Source organism: Panthera onca, chromosome A1, assembly GCF_046562875.1.
Source record: "Panthera onca isolate mPanOnc1 chromosome A1, mPanOnc1 haplotype 2, whole genome shotgun sequence".
NCBI classification, from domain to species: Eukaryota; Metazoa; Chordata; class Mammalia; order Carnivora; family Felidae; genus Panthera; species Panthera onca.
In genome coordinates, this window is record NC_138339.1 from 63,391,912 (window position 1) to 63,418,458 (window position 26,547).

The window sequence follows — 26,547 nt, forward strand, 5'->3', positions numbered from 1 at the left end:
TCCAGAGCAAAACCTCCTCCTCCTCCCTCCCCCTCTGCCCCCACCTCCTCCTTCCCCTCCTCACATCTTCCCTGTCCTCCTTCTCCTCCCCTTCCTCCCCCTCATCCCCTCCCCCTCCTCTTTCCTCTCTTCAGCTCTTCCCCATCCTCCACCTCCTCCCCTCCTCCCCTTCTCCTCTCCCCCTCCACCTTTCTCTCCTCAGCTCTTCCCCATCCTCCTCACCTCCTCCCCCTCCACCTTCCTCTCCTCAGCTCTTCCCCATCCTCCTCTTCCTCACCTCCCCCTCCACCTTCCTCTCCTCAGCTCTTCCCATCATCCTCCTCCTCCCCTCCTTCCCCTCCTCCCCCTCCACCTTCCTCTCCTCAGCTCTTCCCCATCCTCCTCCTCCCCTCCTCCCTTCCCCCTCCTCCTTCCTCTCCTCAGCTCTTCCCCATCCTCCTCCTCCCCTCCTCCCCTCCCCCTCCTCCTTCCTCCTTCCTCTCCTCAGCTCTTCCCCATCATCCCCCTCCTCCCCTCCACCCCCTCCTCCCCTCCACCCCCTCCTCCCCTCCACCCCCTCCTCCCCTCCACCCCCTCCTCCCCTCCACCCCCTCCTCCCCTCCACCCCCTCCTCCCCTCCCCCTCCTCCTTCCTCTCCTCAGCTCTAACCCATCCTCCTCCTCCTCCCCTCCTCCCCCTCCTCCCCCTCCTCCCCCTCCTCCCCCCATTCCCCCTCCTCCCATCCTCCCCCTCCTCCCATCCTCCCCCTCCTCCCCTCCCCTCCCCCTCCTCCTTCCTCTCCTCAGCTCTTCCCCATCCTCCTCATCCTCCCTCTCATTATTTCCTTCCATTTTTTCCATCCCCTGCTTTTCCTTCTCCCCCTCCTCATCTCTCCCCTTTCTCTCCTCCCCTTCATCTTTTTTCCCTTCCTCCCACCTCCTCTTTCCTACCCCTTTCTTTCTCTCTCCTCCTCCTCCTCTTCCTTCTTAAATCAATCCACACTTATTTGCCTTTAATTTGAAGTGTTGTAGTGATCAGGAGATTTATCGTTAGAGAAAAATCAGATAACCCTGGAACTGCGGACTTAATTTATAGGAGTTCCTCTGTTTTGCTCTATAAAATGGGATCAGTTCCACACCACATGCATTGATTTGAGCATATGTCTGTTTTTGCCAGTCTTCTGGGTCCTGTGAAGAATAAGAGAAGAATAAAAAGGACAGCGTCCTCCCTGTTAGCAACTTCCCACCTCAGTGGGTGCCTCCTGTGCGATGGGAAATTTCTATCTGGAGACACTTGAGACAGACCGCAGTATGTGACTGTACGCAATTCACATCCAGAGAGAGAGGCTCAGACTGCAGATGCCAGCAGACATCGGGTTGAGCGTGGGCTGGAGGAAGGCGCCATTGATCGTGTGCTGCTTAAACCGAGCCCTGATGTTTGGAATGATCTGGAAGGAATTGGAGGGGTGGACACTCCTGATTCTGACAATGGGACGAGCACGCTCTGCCCAGATTCCTTGTTCCTGCACCGTGGGGACTTGCCTTCTTATTTCCTCGCCCTTCTCCCCGCCATGGCAGTCCCCTACCCCCAAGTCTTTTTGGCTTCAGACCTTTCCTCCCTGCTTCCCTCTCACTGGAAGTAACCAGCCCTGCCACTCGTGCTCACTGCACAGATGTTTCCCTCGGTGCTCCCAGGAGACCCAGATGTCCTAGTGCAGTGGAAACAACGTGTCCATAGACTTGGAGTTCACGCTGACCTGGGTCTGGATCCTGCTCTGCTTGAGACGCGTGGCCTCGGGCGAGCTGATCGGCAGGTTGGGCCTTACATCATCTCCTGTACCTCAGGGCTATTTTCTGGATGAAATGAGATAATGCATGGGTAAAAGGTCTGGTGCAGGTAGAGACACCCCCAAAATACTGGTTCCAGCTTTGCCCCAGTTTATTTCAGCCAAGCCTGATGGCAAAGAGGACCAGCCAGGGGGATGGAAGAGTGAAAGCACTCACACTGGGGAATCTGATCACACTGGCCTTGATCCTGGTTCCTGATTCCAGGAGAGTGACTTATCTGGAGTCTTCCCAGGAGCTGTGCTCAGGATGAAACCGGACAATGTATGCGAAGTGGTGCACCCAGAGGTTGACATGTAGAAAGTGCTATAGCATCACCATCGTGGCTGAGCCCAGGCCACAGAAACTGAACCCCGTGGTGGCTTCGGGCAGAACATTTGTACCAGCCTTAGAAAGGTGATGAAATACGTTGGAAATGATGGATCGTCTCTACAAAGCCTTTACACAGATACGCGCTCCATTTCTAGTAGGGGTTCCTGAGGGCCGGGATCATTTGGAAATAAATAGGGCCTGGGAGCGCCAGCATGACCAATGTTCTTGAGTTGCCCTTGGGAGCTCACACACAACATCCCATCCTCAGGATTCACACGATGCCGAGAACTCATCATGTGTCAAGAACAGAGTAACCAAACCCGGGGCAGTTGGCATTCTGGGGCGCTTTGTCTGGTAACCTAACAGACAAAGCCAGCATATGGACAACAACCTGCCAGCCTGCTTCAGGCAGGGCAGAGCCCAGGGACAGGGGGCTCTCCTCACCTGCTTGTTAGAATGACAGCAGCAGAAATAGATCAAAGGTGAGTGCACCGAATATCTTCCTGTTTTCAGGTGCACAGCAGGATTGAATGGTTGCCTCATCCCAGGAGCCCGCAGAGGGTGAACAGGCAGAACTGAAAAGGGAAGGAGACTCAGCTGAGATGAGGCCAACCCCAGCGCATTTTAAATCAGGGCCCTGAGTGCCCTGGGCCTTCCCTGGGACTCGGCCTTAGGGCCTGCTTTTATTATCTTTACACCGCTCGGGTCCATGCAGGTTTGGCGGGCATGAGACACGGAACAGAGGGACCCAAGTGAATCAGCCTTCAGGAATAGAACTGCTTGCAGGAAAAGTGCTCTTGCTGTGACGTATTTTCATGCTTCTAGACCTGCTTAAAATACGTGGTGTTAACAGAGCCTGCCCTTACTATGAGAAGGTGGGCTGTGCAGCTGAGACCAGGCAGGAATACGCTGAGGACACCAGTAAGAACAAAAGCAGCTCAAACACATTGAGTGCTTACTATGTGCCAGGCACTTCTGAGCATTTGACATATGTTAATGCAGGCAGTCCTGGTTTTTAATCTTGATTTCCCTTACGAATTTGCTCTGTGTCCTTGAGAACTTACCCACCTTCTTTAAACAAAGAGAGAATCACATGCATTTCATAGGTTTGGGGAGAGAATTAAATGTAGATAATGTGGGGGCGCCTGGGTGGCTCAGTCGGTTAAGCGTCTGACTTCAGCTCAGGTCGTGATCTCGCAGTCCGTGAGTTCGAGCCCCGCGTCGGGCTCTGTGCTGACAGCTCAGAGCCTGGAGCCTTCTTCAGATTCTGTGTCTCCCTCTCTCTGACCCTCCGCCATTCATGCTCTGTCTCTGTCTGTCTCAAGAATAAGTAAAGGTTAAAAAAAAAATTAAAAATAAATAAATAAATGTAGATAATGTAGGTAAAGAGTGAGGAGGTGTTCCATGATGGTGACCAATGTTATTTTTATTAATAATGTGAACTCTCCTGTTTATTTTCTTCTTTTGTACCTGTTTCCCAAGGCCTTGCCTGCCCAGGACCCATCCTTCTGAAAGTGGGAATACAGAGATCCACCTTCTCTCTCTGGGTGAACTCCTACTTAACCCTCAAGACCCATTTCAAAAGTTCCCTGCGCTGTGAAAGCTTTGCCAGTTTCCACAGTGCAAGAGAAATTGCTCTCTTTGCCATGCCTCCATCCTGGCCCTCACCACATCGTATGGTAATTGTGTCTGTTTATGCTCTATCTTCTTGACAGCTTAGAAGTTTCTGGAGGTGCAGTAACAACTGCACTCTCCTAGCTTAGCAGTTCTCCAGGTGCAGTCTGGAGACACCTGGGAGCCCACGAAACTCTTTCGGAGGGTCCTTGAGGTCAAACTATTTCCATAACTCTAGGACATCATTTGCATTTTTCATTCTGTTAACATTGGTAGCGGAGGTGGGTAAAACTGCTGACGTTGGTCTGAATCAAGGATGTGGCATATCAAAATGTACAAGGAATGGTCGTATCTGTGACCGTCACCCAGTTGCATTAAAACACATGAAACTGGCACGTGTGTAAGGACACCAAGGATGTCCCTAATGAGGCAATGAAATGGTTAACTTTATGAAACCTCGACCCTTGCCTTTTTTGTTGTTGTCTATTTATTTATTTTGAGAGAGAGAATGTGAGCAGGGGAGGGGTGGGGGGGGGGGGAGAGAGAATCCCAAGCAGGCTCTCTGCTGTCAAGACAGAGCCTGACACGGGGCTCGATCCCACAAAGCTGTGATATCATGACCTGAGCCGAAATCAGGGGTTGGACACTTAACTGACTGAGCTGCCCAGGCGCCCCATCGACCCTTGTCTTTTTAATGATCTGTATAAAGAAAAGTGGGAAGGATGGATAAAGCATTTTGGCTGCATGCAAAAGCACCATCGTTGCAGGTAGTGTGGAGGAAAAGCTCACATGTGGTTGAATTGTGAGCTGAATCACTCATTGCTTTTTCACGACACATGCTTTTTACTTGAAAGAACAACCGACGAGCGCCATGCTTTTTCAGATTTGGGCATTTTGCAGATGTTCTCTCAGAAATGAATTAAGCGAGCCTGTCATTTTAGGGAAAGCAACTGGCGGTATTTGTTACCGGCGATAAAGTTCGAGCTAAGTGAAAAGCAGAAGTTTGGAAAACTTCATCTGCCATTCTGAACTTGACGCCTTCTCATCAAATGTCCTGGAGGAGAACTGCGGCGATACTGGTGACTTTGAATTCGTGATACTGTACAATGAAACGTGTCAATGTTTGGAAAACCTGCAGGAGTCTGTGAAGCAGTTGTTTCCCAATGAACAATCAAGATGTTAGGAAATCTTGCCTGGGTAAGAGATCCCTTCAAAGTGGGAGACAGACCAGTGGATTTTAATGGGGCAGAGGAGAACAGTTCGGCAGCACAGTTTCGGATTTGACGTTGCAGCCACGCTTAACCAAAACTTGTCAAGTGTGACCGTAGTACCAAAGAACACCCATCATTATCCGAAAAGGCTATTAAACCGCTTCTCCCTTTTCCAACCATGTATCTGTGTGAGGCCAGATTTTCTCTATACCTTTTAACCAGAACAAGCTATTGCCCCAGACCGAAAGCAGAAGCTGATCTGAGAATCCAGCTGTCTTCCATTAAGCTGGACATTAAAGGGATTTGAAGATACGTAAAACAATGTCCCTCTTCTCACCAATCATTTTCATTCTGTAAGGTAGAGTTTATTTTTTTATAACTTTTTTTAAGTTTATACTTATGTATTTTGAGAGTGATAGAAAGCAAGTGGGGGAGGGGCAGAGACAATCCCAGGCAGGCTCCAATGCTGTCACAGAGCCCCGTGCAGGGCTCGAACTCACGAACTGTGAGATCATGGCCTGAGCCAAAATCAAGAGTCGGACTCTTAACGGACGGAACCACCCAGGCATGCACGACAGAGTTTACTTTGTAACATATGGACACGTTTTGATTTCAAAACATATGTGACATGTTACCATGTAATGGGTTGTTTTGAAATGAATAAATTCATGCATATTTGTACAGTTCTTCAGTTTTCGTATCTTATACGACAAACAGCAGCCAAAGCACTCTGGGGCCTCTCCTCAATAATTTTTAAGCACGTAGAGACATCGGAAGACCACGGATGTTGCAAACCGCTGACTCGTGGCCCGGCACATAGTGGGTACTCACTAACTAGATGTGGTGGCCAGGCCTTTGGAGGCGATGACAGGCCAGGCTGCCTGGTTGCGATGTTTCTCTTTTCTTCGAAGGACGGTGTCTGGACGGCCTGGTCCTTGCTCCTGTGATGCAAAGCGGGGCTGGACGCGGTGACCTCGGAGCTCCTTCAGACTGAGTCCCACCGCCTGCTTTATGCTAAGTGAGATTACTGGTGAGCCCTCACATCCACATCCCAAAATCACCACTGTGGGCTGCAGGTTCTAATTCCGATTCTTTTCTGCCTTTATTGCTGGGCTTAGGCTTACAGTGGGAAGCCTGCGGAATTGCCGAGACAGTAATTTGCAATGAAATTTAAGAAATGTTAGGGGTCAAACCTGGGGCAGATGTAGGCTATTTTTAACAGGCCATTTAAGAATAGAGCAAAGGTGGGTCACTTACCACTCAGGCCTTCTGGCTGCCTTGGCAAGATGCCTCCTTAAGGAGGGGAAATGCTGATTGCTCTCTCCTTGCTCAAAGGTGGAAAAAGGTAGGGGAGCAGTGACCCTTCCCTGACACCCTGTAATCCAGTCTCCCCCTCCTTCCTCTCTCTCCTGCCCTGGCTGATCCCTGCGGGCCTGAAAGAGAGCATCTTCCCCGGGCCCGCCTGTGTGGCTGTCTGTCATTAGAGCCGAGGCCGTGATACACGTGAGGAACCAGTAATGGGGCCTGGGAACAAATCTAATTAGCTAATGTGTGAAAACATGTAAATAAAGAGACCAACCGCCTCCATGACTTCCAGGGCTTGTGGAGGTTGAGGTGGCCCTGGGCCTTTAGTGCCAATGCACTGGGGCTCCTTTTGCTTGGGTCTCAGTTATGGAGGGACCACCGGGAAGACAGGGGCTGGGTTATAGCTTTCGATGGGGACAGATGCCTTTGTACAGTCTCTTAGGTGGAGTCTTCCAGGCGTTTTCGGGATCAGGCTGGGGACCCACCTGTGAGGGGGCGTGAGTGGCAGGCCTGGCAGGGGAAGTTGGTCTGAGGTGCAGCTGCAACAGAGGCCTCAGCCGACCCGCAGGGAGCTCGGAGCAGGGGCAGCCCCAACGGTGGCCCTGGAGTGATGCAAGGGGTCTCTGCTTTGTTCCCCCGTAATGGTCTGTGCCTAGTTGCCAGCTGTGCCCCACCCCAACCAGGGTGGGGGGAGCAGAACGGAAAGCCAGACAGTCCCCCTGAGTCTAGTGCAGTTCCCGGAGACGGACTCAGCGAGAGCCACCAGCAACCTGGAAGCAGGGGAACAGGTGTCCAGGTCCTGATGGGTGACCTGAGCAGCGCATCGCGGCACAGTCCGCACAGGCAACAGGAGACCGTCTGAAGATGCCGGGAGTGAAGGATGCAAGTCAGAGCGCGGGCAGAGCCGGAAACAGCACGTTTCGTTTTAAAACACAGAGAGTATTGCTCCAAATAAAAGGAAAGGAAACATAGACGGTACTCGATGTCTGTCTGCTGAACGACTGGATGAAAGAATGAATAAAATGGTGAGATTGTGTATGGGAATCCAATACATAAAGAGGGTAACATTGCTCTTGGGCAGGTGTTGAACCTTTCTGTGCCTGTTTTGTCATCCTGTAAAATGGGAATGATAATGGCACCCTCGTGGATACTTTTGTGAGGATTAAATAACAATGTGTTTAAATGCTTATTAGCAAAGGGCCTGGTATTCAGTAAGAATTGGAGAACTGTTGTCCATGATGAGGGTTGTTGCTATTGTGGGGGTGTGGTGTTTGCTGTCATGCAAAGTGCTCTCCCACCATGACAGTCTCTAGGTACAGCCATGGCATCTGCCATCTCCCAAGAGCACAGTTGCAAACCAGCAATCTACAGGAGACCGCGGAGGCACACATGTGGTTTGGGGCTGGCTCCGGTTTGGCTGGGACAAGAGTTTCTCGAAGAGTACGGACACTGGTACCTGGGGTCTCTTTAGTGGGGGACGCATAAAGCTTAAAGCAAGGATCTCGTTTCTGTCCTGTCTCACCCTTGATTATCTCAAGGAGGAAGTCTCAGGCTGCTGCTGGGGTGTCCCTAATGCCTAACACTTGCCGTTTTCTCTTTTTTAATGACGAGAGAGTAGGCTGCAGACTCAGCAACGCCCCTCCCCCCAACCCCGGCGGGGGCAGAACCTGGCTGGATTTCAGTAGCATTATCTTGCTTTCAGTGTTCTCACTTTTCTAGTGACCATCTATTTATAAGCAAAATCTATTTTTTAATTACTGTTGTGACAGAAAGATTCTTCGTAATGTAAGTTTTATAAAAATGAGTAAACCAACTTAAAGAAAAATGTGAAATAACTATGCAGTGGGGGGGGGGGGGGTTACACAAATGACTAGATTGAGATGCACTGGGTTTAAGGGACCAGACAGGAAGCGTTTGGGAGGCAGAATTGGCAGGGCTGGGACCCGCCTGCCTTCCTCTGCACACAGTTTATGCCACAGAGAATGCCCCTTGCCTTCTCATCTTTTATGTGGCTTCGATTGAGCACACTTTCCCATCCTCGCTTCAGAGCCTCTTCCTTCACAGAGTTTCCCCCCAATTCCTCCGGGCGAGGAATCTCCCTGCTCTGTTCCCATAGCACCTCAGGGGCAATAAGTCTTTTCTATTCCATTAGAGCAGGTACAGACTAAATTCCAGTCGTTTGTAGGTAGCACAACACAGAGCACACAGCAGATACTCAGATGTTCACTCTGAGTCTGCACGGCACCAAACTGTGGCCAGATGATAAGCATGCGCACTGATCCAGGCAAATGTTGCCAAAGATGGAAACTGCAGCAAAGTGCCATGGGGCCCCCAGCTGCCAGTTGCTTGGGCCTGTGATTTAAAACTTTACAATGATCATACTTAGTTAGCTTTAGCTAAACCTGATGGGGGGAGGGTGTGAGGGCTGGGTGGTGAAGGACAGAAGCGGGCAGCCGCCATCCCTGTTTCTGTGAGAAGTCCATTAGAGCTGATAACTGCGACAGCTCCTCTTTTGTCCCCAGGAGCCATCTACTCTCATCAAAGCCACTCGCACTCCTCCTCCCCTCCTTGTGACCCTGTTGTATCCTGCTCCCCATCATAAGTGATCAGCCTTCAGTGCCGATTGTGTTAGCCGCTGATTGTGTTAGCCGCTGATCGGTAGGAAAGAGGACCGAGAACCAACAGTCTTCTTTCAACGTGACAATGACCTTCTGTCTGTCTTCCACCTGGGGAGAGAGAGTTTGGCCTGGCAGAAGGCTCTCCACAGTGCTCTGATGCGCAGACTGGGATTTGAACCTCCAGCTCCTCCACTGATGGCCTTGTGACCTTGGGCAAGTGACCACCCCTTTGGTAGCCTCGGGTTTCTCATCGTGATTGCGGCCTCCACGTTATACCAGTGGAGCTGGCGCAGTGACGGGCAGGTGGCAGGGAGCTCCTGCTCCATAAACTTCTGGCTCTGCCACCTGGTCTGCTCCAGGGTTGCAATGGGGTGAGGGGCATATCTGGGGAGACCCCGTGAAAAGGAAGGGGCTCCTGTCTCCCGTTGCAATGGATGCAAATCAAAGGTGAGACCCCATTAAAATTAAAATGGAAAATCCAGGAGTTGTAATTCTAAAAGCTTAGCACCTCAGGGTGCTTGCTAAGATGCAGATTCCTGGGGGCTGGCTCCAAGGATCCTGGATACAGCCAGAAAGTGTATTTTATTTTATTTATTTATTTATTTATTTATTTATTTATTTATTTTTTAACGTTTATTTATTTTTGAGACAGAGAGAGACAGAGCATGAACGGGGGAGGGTCAGAGAGAGGGAGACACAGAATCCGAAACAGGCTCCAGGCTCTGAGCCGTCAGCCCAGAGCCCGACAGGGGGCTCGAACTCACGGACCGCAAGATCGTGACCTGAGCTGAAGTCGGACACTTAACTGACTGAGCCACCCAGGCGCCTCACAGAAAGTGCATTTTAAATAACCCCCCAGGTATCTCCTGCATGTAGTTCCCAGGATCTAGGTATTTCCTAGATCGCAGGGCTGGACAGTCTAGTCCAGAAGTTGCAAACGGGAACCACTGCTCAAAATTGAGAGTTTTCCATTCATACTGATATTCCTTGTTCTTTGGGAAAATCAGAAGCATTGCAATATCGGGCCTGCTTTTCTACCTGACAGGGGGCCAGAGCTCCGTTGCTCCTGCCCCCTCCAAATAGGGCCATGGTTTTTATTTGACATCCTGATCCAAACTTGTGTTGTTGGAGTTTGTGGCCGCTAGCTGGTCCAGTCCCCTCACCTCACAGACTGGGAAACTGAAGCCCAGAGCCAAAATGGTTTAAATGCAGAGAGCCAGCTTTGGATGCCCAGGTCGGAGGCAACCTCGGAAGAGCTGCTGTGTCCACTGCGGTGGTCCACCGTGGGTACACGGAAGCAGTGGGCGAAGGAGGACAAAGTCAGTGCAGGGCACTCCGGGGGAGGGGAGAAGCAAGCGTGAAGACTCACAGGGCCCAGGACCAGGCTGTTGCAGGGCCCAGGGAGGCTGAAGGAGGCCGTGAGAGGTGAGGGGCAGATCCAAAGCTGCTGGCCCTCATGGGTGGGACAGTCTAGGGTGGCAGAGAGCTAACTACAGGGGGTAGACCAGGGGTACGGGGCCAGCGTGGGCACAGGATGGAAGGGAGAGAGGAACGGGGGAGGGAGGGAGGGAGGGTCCTCTGCATAACCAGTCCTAAGGAGCAGGGAACAGCTGATGCTTGTCTCTGTCCCCACAAGGAGTGGGCCTCCTTGAGGCTGCAGAAAGCAAAGCCCAGAGATGGGAATGGGAGAGAGAGAGCGAATACTCCTGGTGTTCCTTGAACTCCCAGATCCAGTTTGTTTCATGAGTTAGTAGGTACCCACCCCACCTAGGGCTGCCAGATAGGAAACAGGTTAGCCCATTAAAATTTGAGTTTCTGTTGGGGCGCCTGGGTGGCTCAGCCGGTTAAGCATCTGACTTCGGCTCAGGTCATGATCTCGCACTCCGTGAGTTCAGGCCCTGCATCTGGCTCTGTGCTGACATCTCAGAGCCTGGAGCCTGCTTCAAATTCTGGGTCTCCCTCTCTCTCCGCCCCTGCCCCACTCATGCTGTGTCTGTCTCTCTCTGTCAAAAATAAACATTAAAGGGGCGCCTGGGTGGCGCAGTCGGTTAAGTGTCCGACTTCAGCCAGGTCACGATCTCGCGGTCTGTGAGTTCGAGCCCCGCGTCAGGCTCTGGGCTGATGGCTCGGAGCCTGGAGCCTGTTTCCGATTCTGTGTCTCCCTCTCTCTCTGCCCCTCCCCCATTCATGCTCTGTCTCTCTCTGTCCCAAAAATAAATAAAAAACGTTGAAAAAAAAAATTAAAAAAAAAAATAAATAAACATTAAAAAGAAATTTAAAATTTGAGTTTCTGGTAAACTAAGTATTTTTTAGCATAAGTGTGTCCCATGCAATATTTGAGACCTAGTACAAAAATTACTTGTTTATCTGAAATTCACATTTAATTGGGCATCCTGTATTTTTTTAAAGTGTTTCTTTTAACGAATTTTTAAAATTTATTTTTGAGAGAGACGGGGGGGACAGAGTGTGAGCGGGGACTGGGCAGAGAGGGAGACACAGAATCTGAAGCAGGCTCCAGGCTTCGAGCTGTCAGCACAGACCCTGACACGGAGCTCGAACCCACAAACCGCGAGATCATGACCTGGGTATCCTGTATTTTTATTTGCAATCTGCAACCCTAACCTCAACCCTCCTTTGGGTTTAAGCCAGGCTGGTTGGACTCATGAGTCTTGCAGTTAAAGGGATCTCAATGAAAGCAGATGGTGGGGAAGTGACTCAGCTTGCCTGGGGTCACAAGGCCAGCCAGCCAGTGAGCAGCTGGATTAGAACACAGGTCTGTGACTCAGAAGCCTGTGATTCCCACCCTCTTCACCCCGCCCCTGTCCAACAGCATGGGAGATGGCAGAGAACAGATGATCTGAAGCTCGTGCAATAGAAGTAGGTCTGAACAGAATGTGGACCAGGGAAGGGAAGAGAGAAGGGAAGGCAGACTCATAGTTTTGTCGACTGACGGAGGGGACATTCATTTTTTAATACTTTGTGCAGACTCACTCCCCGGATATTTGTCAAGCCCCCTACCGGGTGCAAGGCACTGTTCTTGTTTCTCTGATCCTTCCAGTGGGCTGATAGTATCATGGTTTATCCTTCCCCCTTTGCAGATGGGAGAGTAAGGCTCAGAGAGGCCACAGGTCTGGGAGCCGCAAGGAGCCCCGAGCTCCATGCCCTACCCTGCCACCCACACGGTGGCCTGTCTGCTCCAGCGCTTGCTGTGTGTTCAGATGCAACCTCCCATCCCCTGCCTGAGCCAAGCAACGAAACCGAAACTGGTAGTAAACGTTCAGTCTGTGTCTGCCCTTGGTGTGTCTGTTGTGACATATACCTGATGCTTAATCCTGTCCCCCTGCATCAGGCCACACCCTTCCTGGCATGTCCCCAGTGTGGTGCCCAGCCATGTCTCCTTTCCGTGTTGTGGGGTAGAGGCTGCTGGGGAGGGGGACAGGAGCTCAGGGCCTCAGCGGTGCCGGAAGTTGGATCCTGGCCTCTGGTGCCATGGTGACGGTTACTATAGAAACGCACAGGCTGCACTCAGCAGGACTACCAGGATGTGAGCAGGTTTTCACAGACTGGAGCCAACGGAGAGGGGGAGGTCTTGGTAGTGGTTAGAGACCCCCCCACACACACCCCAGAGTGAGGGCCAAGTCATGTCTGGGGGCTGCCCCACTGTGTCTCCATCTTTCTCTCCTGCCACTTCCCACTCATCCCTTCTCCTTATTCCATGCGGTCTACATCTCAGTGGCTCTGGCTGCTGTTTTCTCAGTCTGCAACAACGCTTCTGGCTCCTTCACTTGGCTAATTCCTCCTTACCCTCCAGGCCTCTTCCTGACGCTTTCTTTTGTTCCACAAAAGTTTACTGAGCGTGTAATAAAAACAAGACACTGTTCTGGTCACTGGGGACCAAGGCAGACAAGGGCCCTACTCTCATGGAGATGCCAGTCTCCATCAAAGAAGCATGCAAGTAAATGAATGAGAATACATTCAGACGGAGCCCCGGAGAGAACAAAAGGAAGGTGATGAGGCAGGAAGTACTGGGTTGTGGGGATTGGAGGCCAGGGAAGGTAGTCTAAGGAGCGACATCTGTCCTCCCTGAGCCCTCTGGTTCTCCTCACTTGCGTGGTCTGGTCCCTGAATCACAGGGACCAGATATAATGTCACTGCCTGCCTTCCACCCTAAAGTACTTTTTTCCTTGAAGGCAGGAGCAAAGTGTCATCTGTTTCTGTATCCCCAGTGCCGGTGCATAGCAGGGACTTGGTAAGGCATCCGCATTTACTGAGTGTGACCCACGGGTCGGGCAATGTCACACATAGCTGACGTGTCCCCTTTATATTGGTTCCATGACATAACTGTGATTTGATCACATTTGATTGCTTTAGAGATTCAGGAACCAACCTCGGCCAGGTTTAGTCGTTAGCTTCAAGTCTGCTGGCTAGTGCTTAGTAGGGCTGAGATTCAAACCCAGTCTGGCCCTCCATGCTCCTTTTGTGCATCGTGATGACAGCTTAATGGAGATACGATTCACATAGTATACACTCCACCTTTTTAAAGCGTACAGGTTAGTGGTTTATTCATAGAGTTGTGTGTCAACTGAGTTCCTCCAGCCAGGGCCTTCAACCTCAGCCTCATAGGAGGACCTGAAGTTCAGAAGTTGGTTGCAGATTATAGACTTAGAACCCAGGAGTCCTGTGTGGGCTGGCTGCATTTCTTTTGGCATATCAATATTGAGATTTTGCTTAGTGGCATTTTAAATGTATACGCTTGGCCTCTCTGAATTAAGACCCCAATTCTTCACTGGAAATCTCAAAACAACCTACGGACAAATAAGTCGAATTCCAGGAGAGCCTTCAGAGTGCTTTCCTAGCTGAAGCACGGGGCATGCGGTCCATGCAGCCACTCAGAATGTCTGGAATTCACCAGGCTGCGTTTTTAAAGCCCGAGGCTTCGTGGAAGCCTGACTCGATGGCATGTGCTGGCACAGAAGGGGCTTGAGCCAGAGGGAGCCAGGAGCTCTTTGCACCCCAGGACCACGCTGGCCTCCCCTTCATGAGGAACCTGTAGTGTTCGATTTAACCTGTTTGCCCAGTTCACTTAGCCCCAGTACCAGTGGGTGGAGTAGGTGATCGGTCAATTTATCCTTTTCCTAGTGGGATGGGCTCCATCGTCCCACATTTTCACCTCCTTCCCCCACCCGCCATTTAGCGAATCACATGTGGCCTGAATCTCACCTCTGTAGTTATTAAAGTATTGAAGGGGAATGGATATAACTTTTTTCCCAGCCTGGTGCACAAAAGAGGTCACTTGGCTTTTCACCATGAACGTCAAAGCCCTCCGTTGCCCAACTGAGCAGAATGTTCAGACTCTCTCCAGCCCCATCCCTCCCTCAGAACTCAAGTTCTTTGTCAGTCTCTAGGGGTCAGGCTGCAGTCCAAGATGGGGGGAGGTGAGCCCTGGAGGACCTCATCAGTTCTTGCATCATCTTGCTCGTGGCCTGCTCTGCGTCTCTGTCCGTACTCGGAGACAGGGACCAAACTTGGCCAGTTGAAGCCGAAAAATACTTCTTAAAGATTGTTTGTTGTGTAGCCTTGAGAGTTGTTCAGAGGCCGGACACTCGGGCTTGGAGATCACACATCTAGAAGCAACTTCCCAAACGCCGCAACTGTTCCCCTGCTGGGCACGGACACTGCCACCAGCACCACCAACACCAGCAGGGCTGGACCCTGGATTGGGGGGATGATGCTGCCTGAAACCCGATTCACCTCACGGCCGCCGTCCTTGCCAGAATGGATTCCGTGCAGTCCCTGCTTCTCAGTAGTGGCCACGTTCGTGTCCTAAGAGGGCATGTGTGATAGGAGAAACCAGGTTTACATGCTGTCTCTCTGGGTACAAAGGAGACTGACTGGAAAGTGAATTTGGACTTTTGTAATGGGAAGTGGCCTACCAGGTAGACTCATGAGGTGGAGAGTTCTCCCCCAGATGAGCAGCCCAAACAAGTAACCGGTTACCGACAGATCGTAGGCCAATTTGCCCATCTCTGCCCTGTACTTCTGTGCCACGGGATTTGGAGAGGGCCATCCATTGGCCCCCCAAGTGAATCCTTCTTTCCCCTTCTCTCAAGCCAATGGGTATCTGCTTGGCTGGCATTTCCATAACTAAGATGAGCCACAGAATAAAGAAACCTGCTCCAAGATGACCATAAACCCACATGGACCCAAGTGGGAAGAACTGTTCCCCAAAGGAAATCAGAGTGCTGTTTCCAAAAGAAGAGATTCTGGGCAGGAACGACGACTCATACTCACCACAACTGGGAAATTGCACAGAATTGTATTTTATTTTATTTAAACTTAAACTTAATTTTATTTTAATATATAGAGACCTAAGTCCCAAAGGTAGAATTTCTGGCTCAGAGGTCGTGTCTATTTTAAATCTGAACAGACATTGCCAGTATTTCCAAAAAGCTTCATAGTAATTCTCATCCCTTCCAGTAACGTATGAGCATATCTTCCCAGCCCTGAAGTTTTTCTTTTTGCCAAGCTGAGAAAAGTGATGCGTCCTTGCTGGATTCTGTATGCTCCAGTGACAGCATCTGTGTGTCTCCGCACTTTTGTATTTGTTATATACCTCGTTTCCCCACCTGGATGTCCTTTTTCTCCTCCCCAGCCTGCTGAGCTCCTACTTGGCTTTCAAAACCCAGCCACAAGGCCCTGTACTTGGGAGGCTTCCCTAATCCTCCACAGTCAGCTTGCCTTCTTCCCTACTGCCTGCTCTCTCTGTGTTCCCCCCTGCCAGCCCCATCGCAGGGCACTAACAGGATTTGGGTCTCTGGAAGTCTTCCCCATAGCACTGTAAGCCGCTAGAAGAGAAGGATCCAGTTTTCTCTGGATCCCCTCTGCCTGAACTGTGCCTGGTGCAGAGCAGCGGCCCAGGGAATGTTCATTTGTTAAATGCCATTACAACAAAGCCTTTTCACAAATGTTTGTGGGGTGAGGGAAGGAATCTTGTAAAAGGATACTGGTGCTTGTAGCTGTCCAGGCAGGGTGAACTGGAAGGAGTGTGCAATTACAGAATCTGTGGGCAAAGCATCTCGGGGCCAGAGGGACCCTGAGGGCACCGTGTAGGCCTTGATCAGTTTAGAATTCCTACGATTCTGACATTCTCTGTTCTTTCTGGACTCAGGCATCCAAGGTCACCTCATTATGGCTCGCTCTGTGTGAAGACAGTACCCCAAAGGGGCCATCGATTTGGAATATCTGATCAGCTTTCTGAGTCAGATCCACTAGGTCGTAAAATCCAATAAATGTCAAAGATCTGTCAGGCCCATTAACCTCTGGAGGTCTATTAAAAGGCTGCTTTAGCTAAGGAGATTCTGTTTCTGTCATACAGACACCAGGGCAGCCAATTTGACATATGCCTGAGTTCAGTAAGTTAGGAAGGGGGCAGATTTAAAATGGGATAACTTGATCTCTGCTAGTTTTATCTTAAGACTCTGCCGTTTCTTCACTGGTCCACAGAGGGCATCTACTAATTTGCCCAGCCCTGTGATAGGTATATGGGCGGGGGCTTCCTCCAGGGAACATTCTAGAACTTCAAGAACTAGGTAAAACCTGCCTCCAAGATAAAAAAAAAAAAAAAAAAAATGAACCCAGTCCCTCCTTTCATAATATCCTATGCACATCTCTGTTTTATCCCTTATACCACTAAAACATAATTCTTTGTTGCATGTGGGTCCTTCCTATTATATTGTGAGTGCCTTAGGAACAGTGTTTGTAGGGATTCACTCTAATAGGAAGGGGGGGACAACTGTAACCAAAATTACTTGAGCAAAAAAAGAAATGTGGTTGGCACACCTGTCACAAGTCCTTCCATACGTGGCAGGATAGGAACTGGCAGATTTCACGTGACGGCAAACCGAACAGCCCTGTGAAAAAGAACCTTTCTCTCAGGAGAGCCAGCCAGTCTCCCGGGCTGGTTCCCACTGGCCCGGTGTGGGGCCACTCGCCAATCCTAAAGCATTCCTCTAGCAAAGCAGTTGCCATATTGTGCTGTAATTACTGCTCTACCTGCCTGTTTCCCATCCAGAATTATGACTTCCTTGATGGGTGGGACCAACTCCATCTTGCCAGTGTCTAGTTTAAGGCTGGCACACAATAAGTGCTTCCTGAATGGGGGGGGGGGGGTGGATGAATCAATGAATGAATGGATGAGTGAATGAGTGGAACTAACATTGTTGAAGGCCTTTGGTGTATGAGGCCCCGTGAAATCCACCTGTTGGACACCGTGTTTCCAAAGTGGTGCAAAAATATTCCCTACCTCCCATGCTTTTCTGTGAGGAGACCTTGTATGTCCACATCAAGAGGCCGAGTCCATTTGCACTCCTCTTGAGTCCTTGTGGCTGGCACCTGTTACGTTCACTAGAATGTGAGGGAGGTGATGCTGGCTAACTTCTGGGCCTTCAGAGAGCTGTAGCTTCTGTCTTCACCTCTTGGAACACCCCTCCACGCCACACTGTGAGGAAGCACAAGCAGCCATGAGGAAAGGGGTAGCAGAAAGAACCAGAATTCCCTCCAGCATCTCCTCAGACTTCCCAGCTGGCGGTCAGAACTAACTGCCAGTCACATGAGCGAGGCCTTCAAGCCATCCCTGGGCCTCGGCTGGCACCACATTAAAGCAAAAGAACCACCCAGTCAACCTACAAAATCGGGAAACATTAATAATAACAATAATAATATAATAATAATATTTTGTTCTCAATCAGTTCCATGGAAGTAGAGGCTCAGAAGCATTAAATAGCTTCCCTTAAATCACACAGTCTTTAGACAGTGGAACATCAGACTTGCAGCCAGGATGTGCTCAGAGAAGAAACTGATTTGGCCAGCCATTACTGATGGAAATCAGTAATAGGAAGGCAAACCATTTGACAAGTCACAGAAATGCATCTCGGAGCCAGGCACTGGATTTGGTTAGAGTCTCTTTGAGGCCTCGGGCATGGTAGCTAGGTGTGTGGACATAGGGCAGGGGCTATACCAGCATCAGAGTGTGAGGGATGTAGGCTGCTGTGATTTACAGGGAGGGGGTGGCATAGAGTGTGGAAGTCAGGAGGGCGCATGCCCATCTGAAAGACATGGCTACCGCGAGGGCCCTGCCTATTGCTGCCAGGCGTGTGGGTCGGCCCAAGACCACCAGATCCTTCAGTATTTCAAAAGCACAACATATTCAAATATCTCCATCTTGTTGAGTTGGGAGGAAGGCGGCGGGTCGGGGGGGGCGCTTATGGAGAAGACATTTGAATTCCAGATCTGACCCACAGAACCCAGATTTTCATTTTTTTTCGAAAGAACTTGCTAGAATATAGAACATAACTACTGTCTTTGTTCCAGCAGAAAAACAAATTTTTTTCACTATAACCTCCATAAAGGGCTTCAAAATGTTGCTGGTTTTTGTTTTTTTTTTTTTTTTTTCGTAGTTAAGATAATTCACTGGGGACTCCTGGCCCATCTTCCACCTCCTAACTGGCTTTTGCTTCTCTGAGCTGTCATCATCCTATGAAATGCTGCTCTCTCCCAAGGGAGGCCAGCCAGGGAAATGCCATGTGGAAAGGAAGGCACCTCCTGCTTTCTTAGGCCTAGACAGCCATGGGTTCTCATCCCACCAGGAGCTTGGTCCCTCGCAGGTATGGGGTCCCTGGTTCAGTCTGGAGAGATGTCATACTCTCTGCATACTGGCGGCCCCATGGCGCCCTCCCGGGCAGAAAACATCTCACTGGATGACCTCACTCACTGGGTCCAGGACCTGAAGGTGAGGCTTCCCCAGGGAGGCTAAGCCAGACCTACAGTGGCCCTAGAGGTCCTCACTCAGGGAGGCCAGGTAGCCATGCTGCCTTCTGTCTAGCCTCAAGCTCACGACCTCTGTTTCTCTGTGTTCTTCTGCCCTTCAACAGAAGTGAAAACCTTCTGTGCTTCTCTCTGTCTCATGGTGCCTCGTGCTGCCGCCTGGGTACATTTCACATCCATGAACTCCTTTACCATTTATGGCAACCCACCAGTTTTGTAGCGGTGCCTGACCGGGGCTCAGAGAAGCGGGCGACTTGTTCAAGATCGTACAGTTGGTGAACATAGTAGCCCCGGGTATTTTGTGATTACTTATACATTTATGGTTACTTATGGTTTTCACTCAGCAAATTTTTAAAAGAATTCCTACGTTAACAATTGAAAAGTCCCCTTTCTCACCCTGATTCTCGTATGCCCAGTCTTCTCCCCACAGGCAGCCCACTCTTATCACCTTTTTGTATGTACTGAAAGTCATGAAATTGGGATGAAGTTGGGATGAGTTGGGATCAGCCGAGCTCCGTGGCCACTTGGTTACGGATCATCACCTCTTGGAGAAAAGAGGTAAAGTCCCCTCCTGGTCCCCGAGTTCAAGCAGACTGAGTGTATGGCCCTGGCAAGTGCCTCAGCCTCCTTGAGCCTCAGTTTCCCCACCAGTGCTGTGAGAACGTAGCTGCTTGGGTTTTGTCTGCGAAGATCAAGAAGTGTACCACATGTGCTTGCACGAAGTTGGGCAAAGGGATAAGGTTTCCCAATTCACTCTACTCCCTATTGACCCTTCGTTCATTCCACGCCGTACCTCCAGCACCTCGAAGAGCGCCTGGCACATTGTAAGCATTCAATAAGTATCTGTTGCCTAAAAGAACAAATGAACCATTGGCCCGTGTGCTGGAGCTGCAGCTCACCAACTAGGTGTCTTTAGACTGGCCCCCTGCCCCTCTCCTAGCCTCAGTTTCCCCATCTCTGAGGAAGTGGGTCCCTTCCTCCGGGTCTCAACCCACCCAGCCCAGTTTGCATCTGAAACAGCCTTCAGGGGCCTGTGAGCAGCCCAGGGGAGGTTGGCCTTCTGTTTCCCTGAATATTATTCTTCAACTTGAATCCATTTTGGAGTATTCAGCGTTGCCATGGTATCACAACTGATCCCTCTCTCTGTCTTTCTCTCTCCCTCCCTTAACCACTCTCCCTTCCTCTTCCCTGCACCTCCCACCCCACCCCAGCAGACAGTCCAGGGGCCTTAAAGGGCCAGCTCTGCAATTTCCAGAGAAGGATGCTTTCTGAAGTCACAGGATAGCTGTTGTTTCCTGGCCAGGCGTTCACTTGATTCTATCCTTTGGGGAGGCACATTGTAGCTAGGAGCTGTGCAGTCAGGGCTCCCCAAGGAAGGGGAGGCTGTCCCCAGGCTGCGAGTGTCGACTAGGCCTGAAAGGTGAGAACCTCATGCTACCCGGCTGATTCTCCAGAATCAAGCTGGAGGCAGAAATGGGAACGGTCTCCAGACGGGCCTGTGGAACAGAAGAACCTGGTTCTGCCAGAGGCCAGAGGATGGCAGACGTGAAGCCACTCGAGGGACAGTAATTAATGTTTAAAATGTGAGACTTGAATGGAGACACGGTTGCTTGCCCACAGACGCCACTGCCGTGGCTTTGAGAATGACAATTCTCAGATTTACTGAGATACAACAGACACGTAACGATGGTGCAAGTTTAAGCTGTTCGAGGTGATGGTTCGATACGTGCGTGTATTGCAGTGTTGACCACAGTATCAGTTAATACATCCCTCACCTCACATAATTACCAGGTTGCTGTTATGGTGAGCACATTTAAGATTTACTCATAACGACTTTCAGGTCTACAATCCAGGATTATTAACTATGGTCACCGTGCTGCACATTAGATGCCCCGAACTTAACTCATCTTATGACTGGCAGTTTGTGCCCTTTGACCGACTTCTCCCCATTTCCCCCACCTCCCGGGTCCTCATAAACATCAGTCTATCTTTTGTTTCTATGAGTTCTCCACTTGTAGATTCCACGTATAAGTGAGATCATACAGATCATGTTTTGTCTTTCTCTCTCTGACTTAGTAGGGATGGAAATTCTTAAAGGCATTACCATGGTAAGAGGGAAGGGCCAAAGGTCCCATAAGTAACAAAGATTCTGGCAAAGGCTGCTAAATAGCAATCAATCAGAATTGTTATATAAATGAGGACTGTAATAAGTAATAACTGTGTGCCTGTTGGGTCCCCATTTCACTGATGAGGAAACAGTGGCCCGGAGGGGGTCCAGTACCTGACTGTGTGGTACCGTGTTGACGTGGTGAGACCGGAACCCTGTTGTCCAGAATCCCCCTCCCTGCATGGTTCCAGGTGTGAGCTGGCCAAAAGAGGCGTGTGCACAAAAATCCGGAGGTGGAGGGGAGCGGTGGCTACACTCTCTGAGATGTGTGACTGCGTTGGATGTGGTGGCAAGTGAGACACAGAGTTGACAGTGGTACCCACGGGCCTTTACTCTTTTGCGCTCTGTGTCCAGCTCTTCTCCCTTCACCCTCACAGCAGACGCATGGAGGCATCAGCTCCCCTTCCCAGTCCCATTCAGCTTCCCGATCGACTGGCCCGCGAGCCTTCCGATCCTCCCTGCCCCATCCAGACCTTCCTTCGCCCCCACTGGATAAGGCCAAACTCCAATAGTAAAGCCCTTATTCCATGCCCCTTAGTGGCCTTCTCCCCACTTGAACCCTGACTAATACTTTGACCAAGGCACAGCTACTGAGAGATGGAAGGAACCTCAATTGAAACCCAGCGCCATAGGAGAAGTCTGCAGTTCTCTCCATGATGTCCTCGAAGATGTTGAGAGAGAGTTATCAGGCACCCAGGTGCCTAGCGCTGTGGTAGACTATGGATGACACCAACGAATGAGAAGCCGGGCTTGCTCTCAGGGAGCTTTCAGAGATAGAAAATGAACAGACACAAGGCATTGAGAACACCCACCTGTCAGGGTCTTTCCTAGCAGAGATCATGTCAACCACTGTAGTTTAATTACGTAAGCTTTTGTGTAAGACAGAAGGCCATGCCCTGGGGTGGGGGTGGGGGGGGGGCGGGGCTGTGAAGGTGAGGGGCATGGGCGCTGGCCTGGTGGGGTAAGTAATTACAGAGATTGTACCTAAAGATGCACATACCGACTGGTATCTGCTGTGTGCACTTGGCCAGCATCCAAGTCCTGTTCTTCCAGAGACTTGTTCCTTTGGGGAAGGATGTCTTCTCTAGTCTCATCCCATGTGGTCTGGGCTGACCCTTCTCCTTGGCCACAGTGAGTGGTTCTGGGTAGAACACATGGCCCAGGTTAGCCTGCTGAGGGTCCCCTGAAGGACTTTTGCTGGAACCCTGGGAAAGGGGCCCTCGTGACTCACTCCTCACCTGGCTGGTTGGGCTCCGGAGCATCACGGAGTCTGAAGTTTCTTTGCCTCAGAGGACAAGGTTGGGTGACGCATATAAACCAGGGCCAATAGGAGGCTCCCTCCCTCCAACAGGAGGGAGCCGAACCCCATCAGGCCAGGAGGTCAGGAGGCCTTTTCTGGTTCCAGAGCTGTCTGTACGTTTCTTCTGCACTCCCTATCACAGACGCGATCACCCAGTTGGAGGATTATCTCACAGATGCTGCAGGGGACTATGGGGAGCCGGAGCTAAATGGAATGAGGGTCAGTCCTTAGAGAGTGGTAGACAGAGCGGTGGGCTGCAGTGCTCATGCCCGTCCAAAGAGGGCAGCAGTGACCACTACAGGCAATCGGTGCCAAGTGATCCTGGAATCTTGTTTTCTCAAGAAGCCAGAAACCTAGGCTTGGATGTGAAGTTGCCTGACTTTAAATGCTGGAAGCCACTTTTAAGATAAAATAAGACATGCCTAGGGGCCGGGTTCTGCTAGCACTCTGCCTGTATGCTCTGCACCAGCTCTAAGTGCCGAAGGGACAGGGCCAGCACCAGGCCCAGATATGAAGGGGGGACAGGTGTTTCTTGCCGTATGTTTCTGGCTGGGCCATGGTGTGAGGAGCCAAGGGATCCAACTTTCTTGGCAGCACCAACAGAACTGCCAAGGCGCGTCTGATCGGCCTGGTGGCCCAGAGTCATCATGAGTAAGGACACCTATCTCTTGGGGCACCTGGGTGGCTCTGTCGGTTGAGCGCCCAACTCTTGCTTTCTGCTTAGGTCAAGACCTCGCGGTTCATGGGTCCGGGCCCTGCGTTGGGCTCTGTGTAACGGTGCAAAGCCTGCTTGGGATTCTGTCTCCCTCTCTCTCTGCCTCTCTCTCTCTCTCTCTCTCTCTCTCTCTCACTCTCAAAAAAAAAAAAAAAAAAAAAAAAAAAATATATATATATATATATATATATATATATATATAAAATAAACTTAAAAAAAAAAGAGCACCTATCTCTTTGCCTCTCAGGCAGCTGCAGAAATGCTCTGAGCATTGCATCATTCTGTTTACTACATGCCCTGACTTCCTCTATCAAGAAGGGGCTCCCAAACCTGTGTCTTACCAGCTGCCTTGCTAGGATTTCTGGAGCCTGAGGAAGATGCAGGCCCACCCTGCCAGCTTCTGGGGCCCCTCTGAGCCCTGGGCAGCTTTGGGCAGCGAAGCATGTGGGAGAGACGATGGTGCCGCCTGTGGGTGGCAGGCAGGCTTTTGGTGGCAGACGTTGGCACCTGCCCAAATAAGCGACCTTCCCTCAGCCTGCTTATTTCAGCAGCAGCTCAAACCTGCCGGTGGAGAGGGGGGCCCTGCCTCGAGCCCAAGGCCAGCTGGCCATTTTCCAAAGCCTGCCCTCACCAGGGGGGCAGTAAGCCATGGCACCCCGTCCGTCTCAGGGAGACTGCCAGCGCCATCCCTTGCGTCCCTCAGCATGGCAACTGAGACCCTCCAGGAATCTGTCCGTCCCGCCTCCTTCCGTACCCCGTCTCTGCCACGTCTCTGGGCACTTTAGCACCTACCCATCCGTTCTGCAAAGATTTGCTGCCGCTACGTGCGGGGACCGGGGAGGGGTGATGACAGTACTTACCCTCCAGTAGCTCCCAGTGGCAGATGAAGTTGTCACAGACATATGTGTGGAAGTGCAAACTTTGCCGAGTGTCAGGGAGGGAAAGAACAGTGCGTCGTGGAGCATTAAACAGGGCATCTGACTTAGTCTGGGGGTGGGCGTCCGTGTCAGGGCAGAGTGTTCGAGCTGAGCCCTGGAGAGCGGTTTTGAGCAGGGAGCCCGACGTGCAGAGATGGAGGCCCCTCGGGCTGCTCCGTGAGAACAGGGTGGTGGGTGGTGGGTGCACCCTGGTGGGTGCGGGGGAGCTGTCAGGAGGCTGTGACAATATAGTCCAGGAGGAGGTGGTGGGTGCTGGGAGGAGGGCGGTGGCAGCAAAGATGGGGCGGAGAAGTGGGCAGATTCGGGCTATATTTAGGAGGCTTTGGTGACAGTTTGGACGAGTGAGTGGGCAGGTGCCAGGGTGCTGCCTGTATTTGTGGCTTATGCACCTGGGTGGCTGGCAGTGCCGTGGCTGGGACGGGGAATCCTAGAGGAGAAGCAGGCTGTGGGGAGGGGCACTGTGGAGAGCAGGGGACATCTCAGCCAGCCCAGGGCCGTCACCCGCTTTTCCCAGATGCGCTCTGCCCCTCATGCCGCCATGCTTTTCCGCGTACAGCGTTCTGTGCTTGGAACACTGTTTCTTTCTGCTTCCTGGGCCAAATGCCTGTTTGTGCCCCAAGGCCCGGGTCAACTGCCCCCTTCTCTGTGTCACTCAGCTGCATCTGTTGTGGGAGCTTAGCGCATCACTTCGCTAAGTGGGGAGAGGAGGGGGGAGGTGGTCACCTTGGCTCCTGGGAACAGGAAGGCAGGGTGTGTGTGTGTGTGTGTGTGTGTGTGTGTGTGTGTGTGCGCGCACGTGCACACATGTGTGAATGTATAGACAAAGGAGGGAGTGTGGAGTGTGGAGGACCGGCCTCGCCTGTCTCCAGTGCTTCTGAGAAGACTCTATGTGCTCTGCTGCTCCGGGTCGGGGGCTCTGGAGCCAGGTACACCTGGATTTGAGTCTGGGCTCTTCCGTGTAATAAGCTCTGTGGCCTTGGGCAAACGCTACCTTTCTAAGCCTGAGGATACTCCTCTGTATTAGATTCTGGCAGCGTTGCCGCACTGGGCTGGTGCAAGGAGGGAATAAGACCCTTAGCTGGGACCCGGCATATCGAAGGCACTCCGACATGATGAACGTTCACAGCAACCTCCCCCATGCCCAGGGACGAGGTCTCCGCCCACCATACAGGTCTTGTCTCCTGGTTGTTCCTGCACATAGGAGCACGTACCCCTGCGCTCCCGGGGGCACCCAGCCAAGCGACAACCATTATGTGAATATGTGTGTTCTCTGGGAGCTCCCGGAGGGCTGGAGTGCCGTCTTGCCCTGCTTGGCATTGTCTCCCTGGCACCTAGCCTGAGCTGGCACATAGTGGGGTGCCACGAGCATTTATCAAATTAATGAGTGAATACAGAATGCTAGTCTCCTGCTCCCCTTTCTCCTTTCCTCCTTCTTTCCTGTTTCTTTGAGCCCCGCCCCCACCCCCACCCCCCACCGGATCCGGGGCTGGCCTCACTGCCCTCCCTGGGTGGCACAAAGCTGGTGACCAGAACCTAGAAGGGAGGTGAAATGGCCGAGACAGATCTGAGGCGCCTCCCGACACTGCGTGGCATGGCCAGTGTCTGTCAAAGAGCTGGCACTCCTTTATTTAACTGATGGCTGCTGTCACCTTTCACACCTCTGAGCACGCTTGAGAAATTATACTTTCCCTTTTTTTTAATCCCAAGGCTTGTTATTATTTTTATTACTTGCAGGACCTCATCCCTTGGTTTAGGCATCCTAAATGAAGGCTGTAATTTATATTCAGCCATATGGTGACTCTTCTAATTTGTTAATCGTTGTTAAACTTTAACCCGCTATGAGATTTTTACCAGAAGGTATCACATTGCGTGAAGAACCCTTAAAATGGTCTACAAGTTTGTTTCTTCTTCCGAGTCCCACCAAATAAAACCAGTGCAGGAAGACATCCCCCTGCTGTCTGAAAGACTGGTACTCATCCTCCCGAAATCAAGCCATTTCTTTCCCATTATCTTTGGGAGCCGAGGCTAAAGACATGTACGTGGAAAACAAGAAGCAGCAAGCAGTTTGATTTTTCCCCTTTTTCTCCTTCAGGAAATTGCTCTCTTATGCAAGAGAAACGCAGGTTCACCCACAGCAGAGCAGTCATATGATAAGAAATCTGTCTGCGAGAGAGGGAAGCTCATTTCCCTCTTTGAGAAGCTGCATTTGTTTGAGGGAGACAAGGAGAGCGAAAGCAGTTTTGCTGGGGGACAGGGAAGAGATTAAGGCATCATGACAAGTGCATGGTTTAGAAATGAGCCCAATTAAAAAAACATGAACCCATCTGACCCTCATATGAAAATCCGGAGCTGTCATTGTCCACTCCTTGATTTGAGAGACCAGCACAGTTATTCTGGAGATCATTAAGATTCTGGTGGAATGAGTTCTCTGGTCTTGCTTGTGATTTCCATTTTCTCATTACTGACAGAAGCTGCATTTATGGATCTTTCTCTTTTAAACAGGAGCTTCTCAGACTAATGTTTTAAAAATTGGCCTTCCCAAAAGGTATAATGCCAAAGCTTAAATGGGCTCATCTCGGCTGGTTCTGTGAGAACAGTCCCCCCCCCTTCCGCCCCCCTCTACCATCTAAAAAAAATTTTTTTTTTCCTTTGGAGATGGGATTCGCAGCCATGGCAGGCAATTAGATTTCAAAGCTGGAGAACTCTGTTGCCCTTTGCCAGG

The 26,547-nt window shown here is 51.0% G+C and overlaps 1 long non-coding RNA gene across 6 annotated transcripts in view; it reads left to right on the plus strand.

Annotated features, from left to right (window-relative positions):
• The window catches only part of LOC144616380 (uncharacterized), a 121,749-nt gene that overhangs the window by 15,449 nt on the left and 79,753 nt on the right, over positions 1-26,547 (plus strand). For 4 of the 6 annotated variants that reach the window (XR_014138060.1, XR_014138061.1, XR_013555633.2 and 1 more), the window contains exon 3: positions 5,183-5,318. The exons of 1 other annotated variant lie outside the window; for it this stretch is intronic. This is a non-coding gene — a long non-coding RNA (uncharacterized LOC144616380). Of the gene's footprint in view, positions 1-1,155; positions 3,460-5,182; positions 5,319-26,547 lie in introns of those variants that run through there. One more of the 6 variants, XR_014138059.1, reaches the window with a different exon arrangement.